Here is a 16292-nt window from a genome sequence, read left to right as displayed (position 1 = left end):
ATGGTTAATAAGTGACCGTGAGATCATTACGATTCCCACAATTACCATAGCATTTTTATTTAACCTACATCATTTCATAATATCGAGCGCATTGTTACCACAGACACCATTAGTGATAGACGACGCAAGTTCCAAGTTCCTCAATTTATATGAAAACTAAATGTGTCCCTAATAAATTACATATTGTTGCAAAAGTAAACTTCTTCCACACTAACTCTTTACGAAGTATAAACTATAAGTTGTTTTGTCATTTTTCTTAATATTTTTCTACATAAATTCATTGGTATGCACCAAATAAATATTTTTCTACCTTTCATTCTTTCTTTCTTTCAATTAATACTCTGAAAATAACACACCATTAACATAAGTAGGTTTTGCCAGTAGTTGCCACGTTTGGCAGGCGGGTTGGCAACCACAGTTAGGCTTTGATGACGTTTTAAGAGGGACGCTGCTGCCTGTCTCTCGACCATTAGGATCCCTTAGTCGTCTACTATGACACCTACGGGAAAAAAAGGAATGGTTAATTCTATGCCGAGACCGCACGATATAGAATAAAAATATCCATATCTTTACCGATTCTAAATCAATTTTGTTCTTTTTTGAATCAAAATAGTATTCTCTTGTATTGTTCACATAAAAATATAATGGCATTAATGTAATTGTTTTTTTTTTTTTATTATTATTTTGAATTACTATAACTAATTTAACGACTCAGCCAATTGCCATGAGATTTGAAGTAGATGTACTGTATGGGATGGAGAAGGGCATAAGCTAGTATTTATTTCCATCAAAATATTCCAGTAACACATACGAAGTCATGAGTAATAGCTAGTATTTTAAATTTTTTTTTATGAAACTTAGAATGGAAAATAAGCAGACAGCCCACCAGATGGAATGTGGTAACCGTCGCCTATAGACATGAGCAGTACCATGGACATAACAGAGTATACTGTTTCACCCATGATATCCCCCATGTGTTGCCATTCCTGAGGACTCAGGTGTTATTCTTCTGTACCCTGTAAATTCACTACCATGTCTCATCCTTCAAACCGGGGGGGGGGGAGGATTGTTAGTAATGGAGACTAAGAATCCCATTGCTAGCAATATACCTAACCAGGTCGACCTCCTCGCGGTTCCTCCTGGAAACTATCATGGTCAATTCCTAATGAATTCATCATGATGGGCTAATGGGCCTGTTTTCATTCTCATCTATCACCCTTCACTGGTGCTCCGCCAGCGTATCTCGTTAGCGCAGGCGGGGTTTCCATACCATTTTCACCCATCACCCTTCAAACCGAACAAATTACAGCCATGCAAACACAACTGCTGCATAGTAGAAACACGAACGGGAAAAAGCTACCCAAGCAAATGACTTCAAAGTCTCCTTCTGGTAAAATTGTCTAGTTAATGTAGTTGGTAATTATATAGTTATAATATTTAATTGTTTAATGAAGAAGTTCACATGGAGGTCATTATTGTATTTTCCAAATGCTACGTAACAACATAGATGAATTATTAAAAATGTTAATTGTGATTGCAATTAGGCAAAACCTATAATGGTATTGTTGTAATTAACGTATAAATAAATTAAGAAATGAATAAAAATAAATCACTCTTAATATAATAGATCTGTTATGTCCATAGTACTGCTCATGTCTATAGGCGACGGTTACCACTTTCCATCAGGTGGGCCGTCAGCTTGTTTGCCATTCTAAGTTGTATAAAAAAAATTGACAATGTTTGTTACAATAGATGGATGTGTGTTACTCTTTCACGTAAGATTTACTTAATGGATTTGAATAATATTTGAGATAGGGAATTTTATGTTCTGCTTCACGCGGATAAAGCCGCGGGATAGAGTTAGTAAATAATATTTTTTTATCCAACTAGTATCAAAATATTTTCAATTCAAATTCAAAAATATTTATTCATTCTCCACAATACTGTATATCTATCTATCTATCCATTTAAGAGCTGCGCTCTTGTCGGTGGAGCTCTTGCCACTCACTACGATTTTCATCGAGTCTCTTCACCTCTTGATACGACACGACACCAACTCCTTCCTTGATCTGCCTGATGTAACTATGTCTCGATCTCCCTCTTCCCCTCCTTCCTTCTGTAATACTGTATGAACAAACTATTTACTTAAGAATACACAGTTTATGTATTGTGGTGATTGATGGCTGAATTAGGAAAACCTGTGCTACAGTCACCAGGCCACCGTTTCCAGACAACTTGTAACAATGTAAGTAAATAACATACCAAAAATAAATTATTTTAATAATGTTAAAATCCAATTGCGGGTGTGTGTGTGTGTGAGTGTGCGTGTGTGTGCGTGCGTGCGTGCGTGCGTGCGTGCGTGCGTGCGTGCGTGCATGTGTGTGTGTGCGTGCGTGCGTGTCTGGGTGCGTGCGTGCGTGCGTCCGTGAGTGCGTGCATGTGTGCGTGTGTGCGTGCGTGCGTGTGTGTGTGTGTGTGTGTGTGTGTGTGTGTGTGTGTGTGTGTGTGCGTGCGAGCACGCGCGCGCGCATGCTAGTGAGCGTGCGAGTGTGCCCGAGTGCACGCGCGCGAGTGTTTGTGTGTGGGGAATAAGTGGGTACATACACGACACACGAAATAAACGGACGCAGATAAGAATGGTAATTTCAAAATTGAAACTTTTCTACTCTCCATGTCGTCAGCAATCATTTGATTGTTTCTATGTAACGTTGTTACGAGGAACTGTCCATCGGCAACTCTGTCAAAACTTTGAGAAACAAGCTCAATATTATTGAAACTGTTAGAAAAGCTGTCGAAGTATTTTCGAAGGAATTGGCTCACGTACAAACTACTACAAATACGCTAGCAAATAAATAAATAGTCTAAGACACAAAGTAAATAAAATAATATTTACTCTATAGTGAGTACTAGGTATTGATAAATAACATGGCAGTTCTTACATTTATGATTCAATAAAGATTTATCATGTCACAACGTTATTCAGGAGTCTCTAGAAACGGTGTTTATTTGAAATAAATATTTATTGTGTACATAACATACAGAGAAATTGGATACAAAAAAATACCAATAAGGTACAGAGGTGGACGTTTTCTATATAGATTCAATCTTGTGTATGCTTTTTCAATAGATAAATTATTTGAATGTGGAACAAAAATTCCACTTGGAAATTTTTGTGTACTACTGATGTAGTGAAGCACCAGTGAAGGATGACAGATGAGGTTGAAAACAGACTCTATCCCATTCGCGTTTCTACCGTGAAGCAGTTGTGTTTGCATGGCTGTGTTTCGGTTCGAAGGGTGAGATATGGTAGTGAATTTACAGGGTACAGATAAATAACACCTGAGTCCTCAGGAATGGCAACGCATGGGGGGTATCATTGGCGAAATAGTATACTCTGTTATGTCCATGGTACTGCTCATGTCTATAGGCAACGGTTACCATTTTCCATCAGGTGGGCCGTCAGCTTGTTTGCCATTCTAAGTTCTATAAAAAGTCCCCTTCTTATATAGCTCATTATGACGAAGACACAAGGAAATAACCACGATGGAACGATTCCAAAGAGGACCGCGTGGAGGTCAACCTGATAAGATACATTGCTAGCAAAGATGCCCCTAAACCTATTATTAAATGCCTGTTACTTCAACTTACGAATATTTAAAAAAAAATTTGTTATGTATATATGTATATACAACTCAACTTATACGGAGAAGAAGGGATTGTTGGAAATGAAGATTAGTGATCCCATTGCTAGCAATACACCCTATCATGTCGAGCTCCACGCGTTTCCCCATGGAAAGTTTGTATAAACAGTGTGATGAAAGTAGAGGAAACGAACGAGGTATGTATAGATTAAAACATTTGGCATTCGGTTATGGTAAATACAATTATATCAAATTAATTTAGGTTAAATTGTTCATAAAATATACAAAATATATAAATCTCGTATGTCGTCATCTCGGGTATGAGAAGGCATTGTAACATATTGCAGCTATTCCTTGACGATCCAAGCAATGCATTGATTCCATTCCTCACAAACTGTAGCTGACTCAGCTAATACTTGAACACTTATGACGTAAACCACGTTATAACAACATTTACTTAATAAATCATTGACCTGATTGCAAAACGTATCAGTTGTCAAACTAAAATACTTAATCAGTCAGAAAGGAAACACTTGTTTACTGTGCAAACACCAGTAAAGATAGACACGCTTCTCTATTCCCCACTTGGAATACCCAGGCCACTTTAAAGGGAGCCGTCGAAATTTTTGAGGTCTTTTTAGGCTGGTTCGACCGCGATCCTGCGTTTGCGCATGATTTCGCAAAGGCTCTGTGCAGTATTACTGCGACCGTTGACACGGTTGCACGTGTGTGTATAAGTCTAGCGAAGTTTGAAACTTTACGCAATTACATTTGTTTGAATGTGATGTGGTGTCAGCATAGTGCAAAGGGCTTGATATAAAGTGAAAGGAACTATTATACAGCGAGGCCTATTTTGTAAGTTCTACTAAAACATATATATTTTTTATTTATAATAAATGAATGAATGAAAATTCGCTAAATGAATATGAATGCATGAAAAATTATCGACCTGAAGAAATGTGTATTTGTTGTTATTTGTTAACAAACATCATTGATGAATAAAGTGACAGCTTATTATTGATTAAAAAATTATGTTTACTGTTTAACAATGAAAACTTTTTTAAGCAATCCGTTTTTGAATAACTTCATTTAATTAATGGTAACACTTAGTTAAATTGTTCTTCGTATTTTATATATATAAATAAATACTTTTACATCTTTGATAATCGACCTAATAATCATATTTTATAATTAAATTCATAAATACGACTTTATTTATAAAAATTAAAATTATTGTCCATTATAAATAATCAGTAAATAAACAAAGATGTCTTAAATAAATGAAGAGAAATGTGGGTAGACGTATAAATTAAAAGTATATACAATTTCTAACTAAGATGTGAGAAAATACTTAGAATGATTAAAGACATAATTCTATTAAGTAAATGTTAATTAAATACAGTTTATTTAACAACATAACGATGATTAAATATGAAAAAGCGTGTACTACTTAATAAAATTATACTTCAAATAAAGCGTTCAATTCAATGAAATAGCTGTGTAATTTTATTATATTTAATAATATTGCAGTGTAAAGTATTCCAATACTATTATATCTCTCAATGCTGTAGATTTTTCAATAAAATTAATTTAAACTTGATTGATATAAATATAAAAAAAATATTTTAGATATTTTTATGGCAAACGAAATTTGTACTGAATAAACTGTAATTCACGACTGAATGAACTATAATGTGATTTTCCTTCGCACTGTAAACCCAATAAATATTTTATTCCAGAATATAGTCTATCTGTATTGTAAACACATCTATTTAATAAGATATTATTAATAATGGGAACCAGCGTCCCCAACCATGCAATATACTAGTCAGATTGGTCTCCAAAGAAACCTTATATTTCATAGTCATATTGCATAGCAATTGAAGACGCGGATGAACCTTAATAATTGCAAAAAGTAACCTCAGAATCGGTTCGGAATTAATAAGCAAAAAATCATGTAAGATTTTATTTATCAATTAACCTCACTTTATGGACACTCATTATTATACATATATGGTTTCTTTCATACTTGTGCTTCTATTACTTGCACACACCCACTCTAACTTGCCTACCTCGCTTTGGAATTATAATTTTTGTTTGTTTAAATAAAATCCGTTATTGGCTGTATTCATAAGAGACTTAGCATGTATGTTATTTTTTAAGAGCTATGGATTTTTGTATAAAATAAAATAAAAAAAAAATAAGATACATACATAAAAACAATCAAACGAAGAAACTTCCCGTTTTGAAGTCAGTAAAAAATAAATTAATGGAAATTAACAGTATCTTTAAAGTGATCAGTCATGAAAATATCTCATGTATAATGATTATGATTCATATAGGAGAGAAATAATTAATTATTTGACAATTCACAGGCAAAATAATTTATTAAGTCTATTTTTAACTATAAGCACTAAACCAAATACACCAAAATATAAAACGGTAAGTATTTTAAATAAATAAACGGTCATTGTAGCCTATGGACGCCTGCAACACTAGGGGTGTCACGTGCGCGTTGCCGACCCTGAAGAAATCTTTATATACTCTTTTTTTTTAATGGGTGATAATGTAATGGTAACCCCGCCTGCGCTATCGGGATACGCTGGCGGAGCACCAGTGAGGGATGATAGATGAGCATGAAGCAGGTCAGTTGGCCCGTCGTGACGAATTCAACAAGAATTGTTCACGATGGTTTCCAGGCATATTGCTAGCAATGGGGCTATCAAACTCCATTGCTAACAATCCCTTTCCCCCCTAATATACCATTTTTGAAGAACCTCATACTGGAAAAACCTCAGTAAAGAGCTCATTCCATTGTCTAAGCGTCCGCGGGAGCAAACTCAGGTAGATATAAATAATACCACGGACAAAATGGACAGGGGGAGACTTTGTACAAAAGTCGATTGCTTGGGCACCTCTGTCGCATTCGTGTTTCAACCGTGAAGCAGTTGTGTTTGCATGGCTGTGTTTCGGTTTGAAGGGTGGGATATGGCGTGAATTTACTGGGTACGAAGGTATAACAGCTGAGTCCTCAGGAATGGCAACGCATGGCGGGTATCATGGGCGAAACAATATATTCTGTTATGTCCATGGTACTGCTCATGTCTATAGGCGACCGTTACCACTTTCCATCAGGTGGGCCGTCAGCTTGTTAGTCATTCTAAGTTGTATAAAAAAAAGACAGTATGCACTGTGATGAATACCCTGTCATTGCCTATGGTACCAAGATCTTTTGCTTCCGTACCCTGTAATTTTGATTCTATTTCTATATGTTTGTATGTTTATTTATCATAATTCGTTATCTTTCAAAATATTTATTTAATTTACATTTTTTTTAAATCTATACACCGCCTTTTGCTCTTTCTATTTAGCGTAACTGTCGACTGGTAGAGAATGCCATCACGCATTAATTCTGCCTTGTAGACTTTTTCTAATGTGTGCAAAAATATAAATAAATAAATACATAAAATTGTATTAAAATCGGTTCAGTAATTTAGTTTTTAAATAAAAATGACTAGTTTTGTCAAAATTGAAGTCGATCTTTTGTAGGACACAATATTTAATTATATTTTAGTTATTCTTTATTGACCACATTACAAAAAAATTTTAGGTACAAAAGGCGGACTTAATGTAATACAGCATTCTTTCCCAGTCAACCTTTGACAAAACAGAAATGCAATTGTACGGTGAAAAAAAAACTTAAAAATTTATTTACTTATTCATTAATACAAATATGTGTACATGGCGGACTTAATGCTAAAAGCATTCTCTCCCAGTCAACCATAGGGAAGTGTCAGAATACTCGAATACGATACTAGTAATTATTGATATACATACATACTAAAATTACATATATAAACGAATAAATATATATAAATAACAAATATACTTACACATATATAACATATACTATATTATACACGAAATTGAGAATAATATAAAGTACTTACAGCTCGGATAAAGTAAAAAAGTGAGCGTGAACGTTTAAAAATTGAAAATTGTTGTAGATAAATAGTTACAGACGTATTTATATTGACTTACAATTTTTTTTCTCAGTAAAAAATAGCTATTTCACACGTATGATTTTCCTATTGTATGGAAGCCGGTTATAAATTGTATTAAACATACAGGCTTCTAGGAGCTAGATATAATCTTGCTACAACTGATGTAACATTTTTTTATTATCTTTTTAATTACTCGGTAACCTTGTGCCAATCAATTTTGTATGTTAAAATACAAGATTAAATCAACATAATAAGTTCATAAGTATGCCAACTTGTATTTCTCGTTTCGAGGCCATTAAAGTCGTTGACACATTAGAGAGAAACGTAATTATATTATTAATCCGGGTACATATTGTCATTATTTTATTTACCTATTTACTATTCACACTATGTCAGTTAACGATGTTTGAAAAAATATTTGACGACCTTCGTGGCGTAGTGGTGGCCACGTTGCGTCGCATAAATGAAGTCTCTGGCTCGACTCCCTATCGTGTCAATTTAGAAAACGATTTTTTCTAAATTGTCTTGGGTCTGGATATTTTAAATTGTCCCGCCAGATACAGTAACAACAATAAGTTAATAACAATGTTAGCAAAGGCGAACTTATCTCTAAAAGAGATTTCTTTCAGTCAACCTAACACAGTGGCATAGGAAGTAGTGAGTGGGCAGTAGTAGTGCAAAACAGAAATTAAAATAAATATTTACATAAATTATAATTATATATATATATATATAATTATATATGTATATATAATTATATATGTATATATATATATATATATATAACATTTAAAAAAAATTATGCCTTCAAAACTAGTTTTATTAATTAAGATTGTACTCTAAAAAAGCGACTTCAATTCTGACAAAATTAGATCTTTTGATTTAAAAACGAAACCGCTAAATCGATTTAATAAAATGTCTATATATTTTCTTTTGAAATAAAAAAAAATATTTTCCAAATCGGTTTACAACTGGCAAAGTTATAAGGTAACAAACATAAAAAAAATGTAACCGAAAAGAGAACCTCTTTCTTTTTAAAGTCGGTAGAAAAGTTTTGTTCAAATATGTTCAAAAACCTATTTTTGCATGTACAAGTCTAGACATGTCTTACTTATTACACTTTAATTACAAATGTGAAAGCCAACATGTTTCTTATTAAATTGCGTCAGAAACGCTGAACGATTTTCAATAAAAAGTACGTACGGGTAAATATACGTAGAATACGTTTTGCACTAGATCGTGCGGTCAAATTACCGTATACAACTACAAGTAATAATAAGTTATACACAAAATTTATATTATATAAGTCATCATGTATGTATAAATGTAACATTTTACAAACCTCACCAATGACTTCGAGAGACATTCACTCACTCACACGTTTGTAATTTACCAAGTTGAAGCAATTACTCGAAACCGCATTCGATATGCAGTAAAAACAAAATGGCTGACCGGTATCGTAAACTATTTTATTACTTGCATCATACTGCGACTTTACCTGCTTTAATTAAAAAACGTACCTATCCAATATAGTTGATTAGAATTCAGTCTTTTCAATCGACTTAAAAAATAAGGGGATTTTTTTTATACAACTTAGAATGGCAAACAAGCTGACGTCCCACCTGATGGAAAGTGGTAACTGTCGCCTATAGACATGAGCAGTACCATGGACATAACAGAGTGTACTGTTTCACCCATGATACCCCCCATGCGTTGCCATTCCTGAGGACTTACGTGTTATTTCTCTGTACCCTGTAAATTCACGCCATATCTCACCCTTTAAATCGAAACACAGCCATGCAAACACAACTGCTTTACGGTTGAAACACGAATGGAACAGAGGTACCCAAGCAAACGACTTTTATACAAAATCTCCCTCTGGTATACAAAGTCTCCATTCGGTTGTATTTTTTTATGTTTGTTACTAAAAATGACTGTTACCATTTTCCATTTTTTTAATAGATGATAATGGGATGGTAACCCCGCCTGCTTTAACGGTACACGCTGGCGGGGCACCAGTGAAAGATGATAAGTGAGGATGAAAGAGCAGGTCAGTTAGCCCATCGTGACGAACTCCATTAGAATTAACCACGATGGTTTCCAGGGGGAACCGCGTGGAAGTCAACTTGATAGCAATGGGTCAGTTAGATCCCATTACTCACAATCCCTTCCCCCCCCCCCCCCACCATCACTTTCCATTAGGTGGGCCATCAACTTGTTTGCCATACTAAGTATCGTAATAATTATTAATTTTTCATATAAGACATAATAAAATCGATTATAATAAATACAATGTACCTATTACTCCTTATAAAGGATTCGACGAGCGTGTTCATTGCTTTGCCGATACCTAAATTTCAAACTATCCAGTGATAAGTACGTGTCAATTGAAGCGCTGGTTTATCTGTACAAAATAATATCACTTAAAATAATTATTTCACAATCCATCACTTTTAATTATGGATAAACGTTGATGAAAGATAAGACCAATCACGTTAACATTGAAGCGGTAACTCGTGATGTTCCCCTTACAATGTTCGATAATTGTACAAGTCAAGGTCAAGGTTATATATTGTGCATGGTATGCAAAATAGGAGCTATTGACTCGTGTTGAACGGTCGGTTAAATGGTTTGATATATATATACGGCATATCAATATCAGACATAGGACTATAGGATCAGGCAAGAATTTCGAAATTTTCTTAATTATATGTTTTAATTAATTATATTATTAATTATATTATCTTGTTTTAATACGATGTCTATACAGATATATAACGGAAGATTAAGGAACTGGCCGTATTTTTCAGTTTCGACTCCAAATTCTATTGAACCAACTTCGAGAAAAATAGTTGAAACGAAAATCAAAAACGAAAAATAAACTAATATTAGATTTTTAATTTAAAGTACAAAAAAGTTTGAAATCATTGACAATTGATGCATTATATCATTGGTAGTAGATTTGTATAATTTGACATAGAATCTACTCCTTGTTTGAAGTGCGTGCGTGCGTGGGTGCGTGCGTGCGAGCGTGCGTTCGTGTTTGCATGCGGACATGCGTGCGTGCGTGCTTGCGTGCGTGCGTGCTTGCGTGCGTGCGTACTGGCGTGCGTGCATGCGTGCGTGCATGCGTGCGTGCGTGTGTGCGCGTGTGTGTGTGTGTGTGTGTGTAGATATTGGATATCAATTGATACTTACATACTATTTTAAGCAATTTTCAAAAGAATAAAACAACTACTATTACGCTTTTAAATACAATGTTAATAAATCGAGAGCTTTTTGTTTTTTTTTTTTTGTTTTTTTTTTCCTAGAGACTACAATATTGAGTTCTTTAAAAGGATGTATTAAGGTTTCTTCAATCTTTTACCATCTGATGGGCTATATGCTGGTTTGCCACCTTTCTATAAAAAAAAACTTACTACTTAAATAGCTTCGTTGACATTTCTATATAAATAAAGATATTTACGTATATAAATATGAATAAGCTTAGAAAAGCGATCTCTAGTCCATAAATATTTAATTCTCGATCAGCCGCTATCTATTATTGTATCAATTTGATTGAGAAATATTCCCTTGACAGGCAACAAGAGCTATTATCGATTATTTATATGACATGATTGCGCTGTATTTGTACATTTGTATTAAATTATGAACAGTAATATTGTGTAACCGTCTATCATTATATCTAGCCAGATTATCGTCCACGCGACCCCGTAGGAAATCATTAGTGAATTAATCACAATCATACAACTAACCTGCTTAGAGAAAAATAATTGTTAGTAATGAGGGTCTGAGAGTCTCAATCGCTAGTAATATATCTTGTCAGGCCGACCTTCGTGCGGTTCCTCTTAGAAATAATTCTGGTTAATTCTTGTAAATCTGAAGTAAAGCTGAATCTTATCCTGATCTATAATAGGTCAGGATAAGATACAGTTCATATATTTATAAAAAAAATATACAAATATATATCTACAACATATAGGCAACGGGGGGAAAGGGATTGTTAGTAATGGAGATTGAGAATCCCATTGCTAGCAATATACCCAACCAGGTCGACCTCCTCGCGGGTCCCCCTGGAAACTATCATGATGAATTCCTGATGAATTCATCATGATGGGCTAACTAGCCTGTTTTCATCCTCATCGATCACCCTTCACTGGTGCTCGCATTCGCCAGCGTATCCCGTTGGCGCAGGCTATATATATATATACTATTCCATTTTTTAACAGTAAAAAAAAAAACATCAGCCCTCCCTTTCAACAGCGTCCCTTTTAAAATATCACCAAAAGCCAAACTGCGGTTGCCAACCCACCTGCCAAGCGTGGCAACTACTGGCAAATCGCTCTTATAGGGGAAGCTATATTCAGCTAATAATATAGCTAATATAATAACAACGACTTACTTTTACTAAATGGTAACAATAAAATTAAAATGGCTAATAACCTGACAACCTACCATAACCTACATTAATACTAACACGAACATCACGCAAACCATGATGCCCATGCATTCTATGCGTGTATGCCTCCGTACCATGTAATTTCACTACGATAACCATTCAAATCGAAACACATTTGATAGCCAGTGGACATACGAGTCAGAGATAATGTAAACGACTTCGTACTAATGTAATAATACATACACATAGGGGGGAAAGGGATTGTTAGCAATGGAGTTTGACAGCCCCATTGCTAGCAATATGCCCTATCAGGTCGACCTCCACGTGGTTCCCCCTGGAAACCATCGTGAACAATTCTTGTTGAATTCGTCACGATGGGCTAACTGACCTGCTTCATCCTCACCTATCATCCTTCACTGGTGCCCCGCCGGTGTATACCGATAGCGCGGGTGAGGTTACCATTACATTATCACCCACTAAAATATATATATATATATATATATATATATATATATACACACATACATACACACATGCATATAAACACCGACACAAATACACATACATAAATATATAAAATAATAATACAAGTGGATTTTGTCAGTAGTTACAATGCTTAGCAAGTGGATTGGTAACCGCAGTTAGGCTTTGGTGAGATTTTAAGAGAGACGTTACTGCCCATTCCTCGATCATTAAATTCTTTTATTTATTCGTTTATATATGTAAATTTTAGTACGTATCATCATCATTATATCAGCCCTTAACTGCTCACTACTGAACAAGAGGGAGACTTTGTACAAAAGTCGTTTGCTTGGGTACCTCTGTCCCATTCGTGTTTTAACCGTTAAGCAGCCTTTGAATGACTGTGTTTCGGTTTGAAGGATGGTATATGGCGTGAATTTACAGGGTACAGAAGAATAACAACTGAGTCCTCAGGAATGGCAACGCAAGGGGGGTATCATGGGCGAAAACAGTATACTCTGTTATGTCCATGGTACTGCTCATGTCTATAGGCGACGGTTACCACTTTCCATCAGGTGGGCCGTCAGCTTGTTTGCCATTCTAAGTTGTATTAAAAAAAATATGAATGCATTATAATAATGAATAAATAAACTATCGCCACGCGGATTCTCAAAATACAGGGTTTCCTAGTTCTAGAGCCAAGCAATTAGTATGATACTTATTAATACATATTAAAAAAATATCTACCTAATAACATTTTCTCCCTATTTATATTACGTTTGGGCTATAATAAAATGTAACCTGAAACCTAAAGCATATTTATATTTTAAATTAAAATTTAATTAAACTGCTACAACCATGTAAAAGAAACCTGTTACGTATATTTGGAATGAAAGCAAACGCGAAAATTTTTCCACGTTTCAAAATGATTAAAAATATACTGTTTTAAATACAAATTAAGACTTCAATTTAAATATTTAAATACAGTTATTTTTATTTTGCAGCTACTATAAATATTACATTTTCATTTGCTGTTTTATTTATTTATTTATTACATCTATTTATATTCATCATCATCATCATCATATCAGACTTTAACTGTCCGCTGCTGAACATAAGCTTGGGGGATTTTGCCAGTAGTTGCCACGTTTGGCAGGCAGATTGGCCACCTCAGTTAGGGTTTAGATATGTTTTAAGAGAAATCCTCCTTTAATCGCCTCTTACGGTACCCACGGGAAAAGAAAGTGTGGCCTATTCTGAGCCGGAACCAGACGGCACGGTTTTGTATTCATTTTAATATAATTTTTCAATGCATTTATATTTCAATTAGTTCTTTAATTGAAACAGCTTAACTATTATACAAGCATAGCTGAATGGGTACCTTTGTTTGACATTTCCGTAACAGCTACGCTTGCATTTTAAGCTTGAAGCGTGAGTTACTGGAAAATCACTGGCTTCTGAGTAGGTGCTCACTATCTGTGTCACAATGGAGTAAAGTTATTACCAGAGGAAGACTTTGTACAAAAGTCCATTGCATGGGTACCTCTCTCCCATTCGTGTTTCAACCGTGAAGCAGTTGTGTTTGCATAGCTGTGTTTCGGTTTGAAGGGTGGGATATGGCGTGAATTTACAGGGTACAGAGGAATAACATCTGAGTCCTCAGGAATGGCAACGCAGGGGGTTATCATGAGCGAAACGGTGTGCTCTGTTATGTTCATGGTGCTGCTCATGTCTATAGGCGACGGTTACCACTTTCCATCAGGTGGGCCGTCAGCTTGTTTGCCATTCTAAGTTGTATAAAAAAAAAGTTACAAAGTTGTAGAAATTGTACCAAGTTCAGTTTATATCTTTTTGTATTTTAACCGATTTCAAAAGAAAAAAGTTCTCAATTCGGTTGTATTTTAATTTTTATGTTTGGTACCTCGTAACTCTAACAATTGTAAACCAATTTGGAAGATTATTTCTTTATCTGAAAGGATATACTTACAGATTAGTACCATAGTAATTTTTTTAAACTTTTTTTATTAACTGTCACCTATAGACATGAGCAGTACCATGGACATAACAGAGTGTACTGTTTCGCCCATGATACCCCCCCCCCTCCATACGTTGCCATTCCTGAGGACTCAGGTGTAATTTCTCTGTACCCAGTAAATTCACGCCATGTCCCACCCTTCAAACCGAAACACAGCGATGCAAACACAGTTGCTTCACGGTAGAAACACGAATGGGAGAGAGATGCCCAAGCAAACGACTTTTGTACAAAGTCTCCCTCTAGTAAAATATACATCACTTATGGAAAAAATATAATATAAAAATATGTTATTTATATTGATGTCCATGACAGATGTATTATCATCCATTTTCCCCTATGATATTTGTAATAAGAGATTAAAGTATTTAAAGATTTCATAAAAAAAAAACTAAACTACTTAACCGACTTTGATAAAATGTCTACGGAATCAATTTGTAAGTATATCCTTACAGACAAAAAGGAATTAATTGTTCCTTTAATTGTCCATTACTGAAAATAGACCTCTCCCATAGTTTTGCCAGTAGCTGCCACGTTTGGTAGGTGGGTTGACAACCGCAATTAGGTTTTAAAAACGACGCTTCTGCGAATCTCTTGATAATTAAGTTTCCTTAGTTGCCTCTTACGACACCCACGGGAAAGGAAGGAGTGGCTTCTATGCCGGTACGACACGACAAAACTACGACATTATTCAGAACTATATTAAAACCGAACGTTTCGTTCCACGTTGACTCCGCATTTCGTGTCTTGTTTGGAGGTCAATACAGTTCACAATGATTCATGAATGAATGAGTCAGCATAGTATAATTTGATTCTAAATTCTCTTTATCAAATAAGAGATTTTTTTGCCGTTAATAAGCTTTACTATCGTGTTTTCCCGTATGTTCCCGGCATAGAATAGGCCCGTGGATGTCGTAAGGGACAAAAGGAGCTTATAGTGGAAAGATGGACAGCAGCGTCCCTCTTAAAACATTTCCAAGCCTAACGGTTGCTAGTCCACCTGCCAAGCGTGGCAACTACTGGCAGAACTTTTTAAATAATACCACAATCACGCTAACAGTCACGGGTAAAAGCTAGTTAATATTATAAATACGAAAGTTTGTAAGGATAAATAGATGAATGTTTGTTGCTCTTTCACACAAAAACTACTGAACGAATTTGAATTAAATTTAGTACACGAATAGGTTATATCCTAACTTAGTACACAGAATACTTTATGTAATAATTTACGCGGGCAAACTCGCGGAATATAGCCAATTACATATATAATAATCTATTCTTATGACTTTGTCAGAGATAAATATTTGAAAAAATCTACTTATATAGCGATAAAATATAAAGGTATACTCATATCTCTGTTATAATTCTTTAAATATGTATATTTCATAATTCATAAAAAACTCTGTACACTGACTTGACATACACTTGTTCCTTTAAACTAGCCTTTCCCAAAGTGGGCGATAACGCCCTCTTGTGGGCGCTGCAGGCCTAAAGGGCTACAATAATTGATTAATTTAATTTGAAGTAATAGTTGTTTTTAAGTAGGTAGAAAAGTGGGAGCGCTAAAAAATAAGTTATTCTCAAAGTGGGCAATAAACAAAATAAGTTTAGGAACTCCTGTTTTAAACCTTGTAAAGGATTCTTAACTAAGGCTGTCTTGTTAGCGTTTTTCCTCTGCATAACGTTCATAAGTATCCTCGTTATTAAATTTGTCATTTCTCGAAGAAGCTGCTATTGAACGTGCACAGCGAGCC

The 16292-nt window shown here is 34.9% G+C and overlaps 1 protein-coding gene and 1 long non-coding RNA gene across 2 annotated transcripts in view; one reads left to right on the top strand and one right to left on the bottom strand.

The window, feature by feature from the left end:
- Positions 1–1907: 1907 nt before the first annotated feature.
- On the bottom strand, positions 1908–9072 carry LOC128200782 (uncharacterized). Its single transcript, XR_008252872.1, has 2 exons — positions 8988–9072; positions 1908–2124 (listed from the first exon to the last, which is right to left on the bottom strand). It is a non-coding gene; the product is annotated as an uncharacterized LOC128200782 (long non-coding RNA).
- The window catches only part of LOC113523359 (proton-coupled amino acid transporter-like protein pathetic), a 59583-nt gene continuing 47606 nt past the window's right edge, over positions 4316–16292 (top strand). Inside the window, exon 1 of the mRNA XM_052895310.1 lies at positions 4316–4496. The gene's annotated coding sequence lies outside the window, so the exon portion shown is untranslated. The remainder of the gene's footprint in view (positions 4497–16292) is intronic.

This window comes from Galleria mellonella, unplaced genomic scaffold, assembly GCF_026898425.1.
Source record: "Galleria mellonella isolate WM207_F2 unplaced genomic scaffold, CSIRO_AGI_GalMel_v1 utg270, whole genome shotgun sequence".
NCBI classification, from domain to species: Eukaryota; Metazoa; Arthropoda; class Insecta; order Lepidoptera; family Pyralidae; genus Galleria; species Galleria mellonella.
Note: the sequence above shows the minus strand (reverse complement) of the source record. Positions and strands in the feature narration are given on the sequence as shown.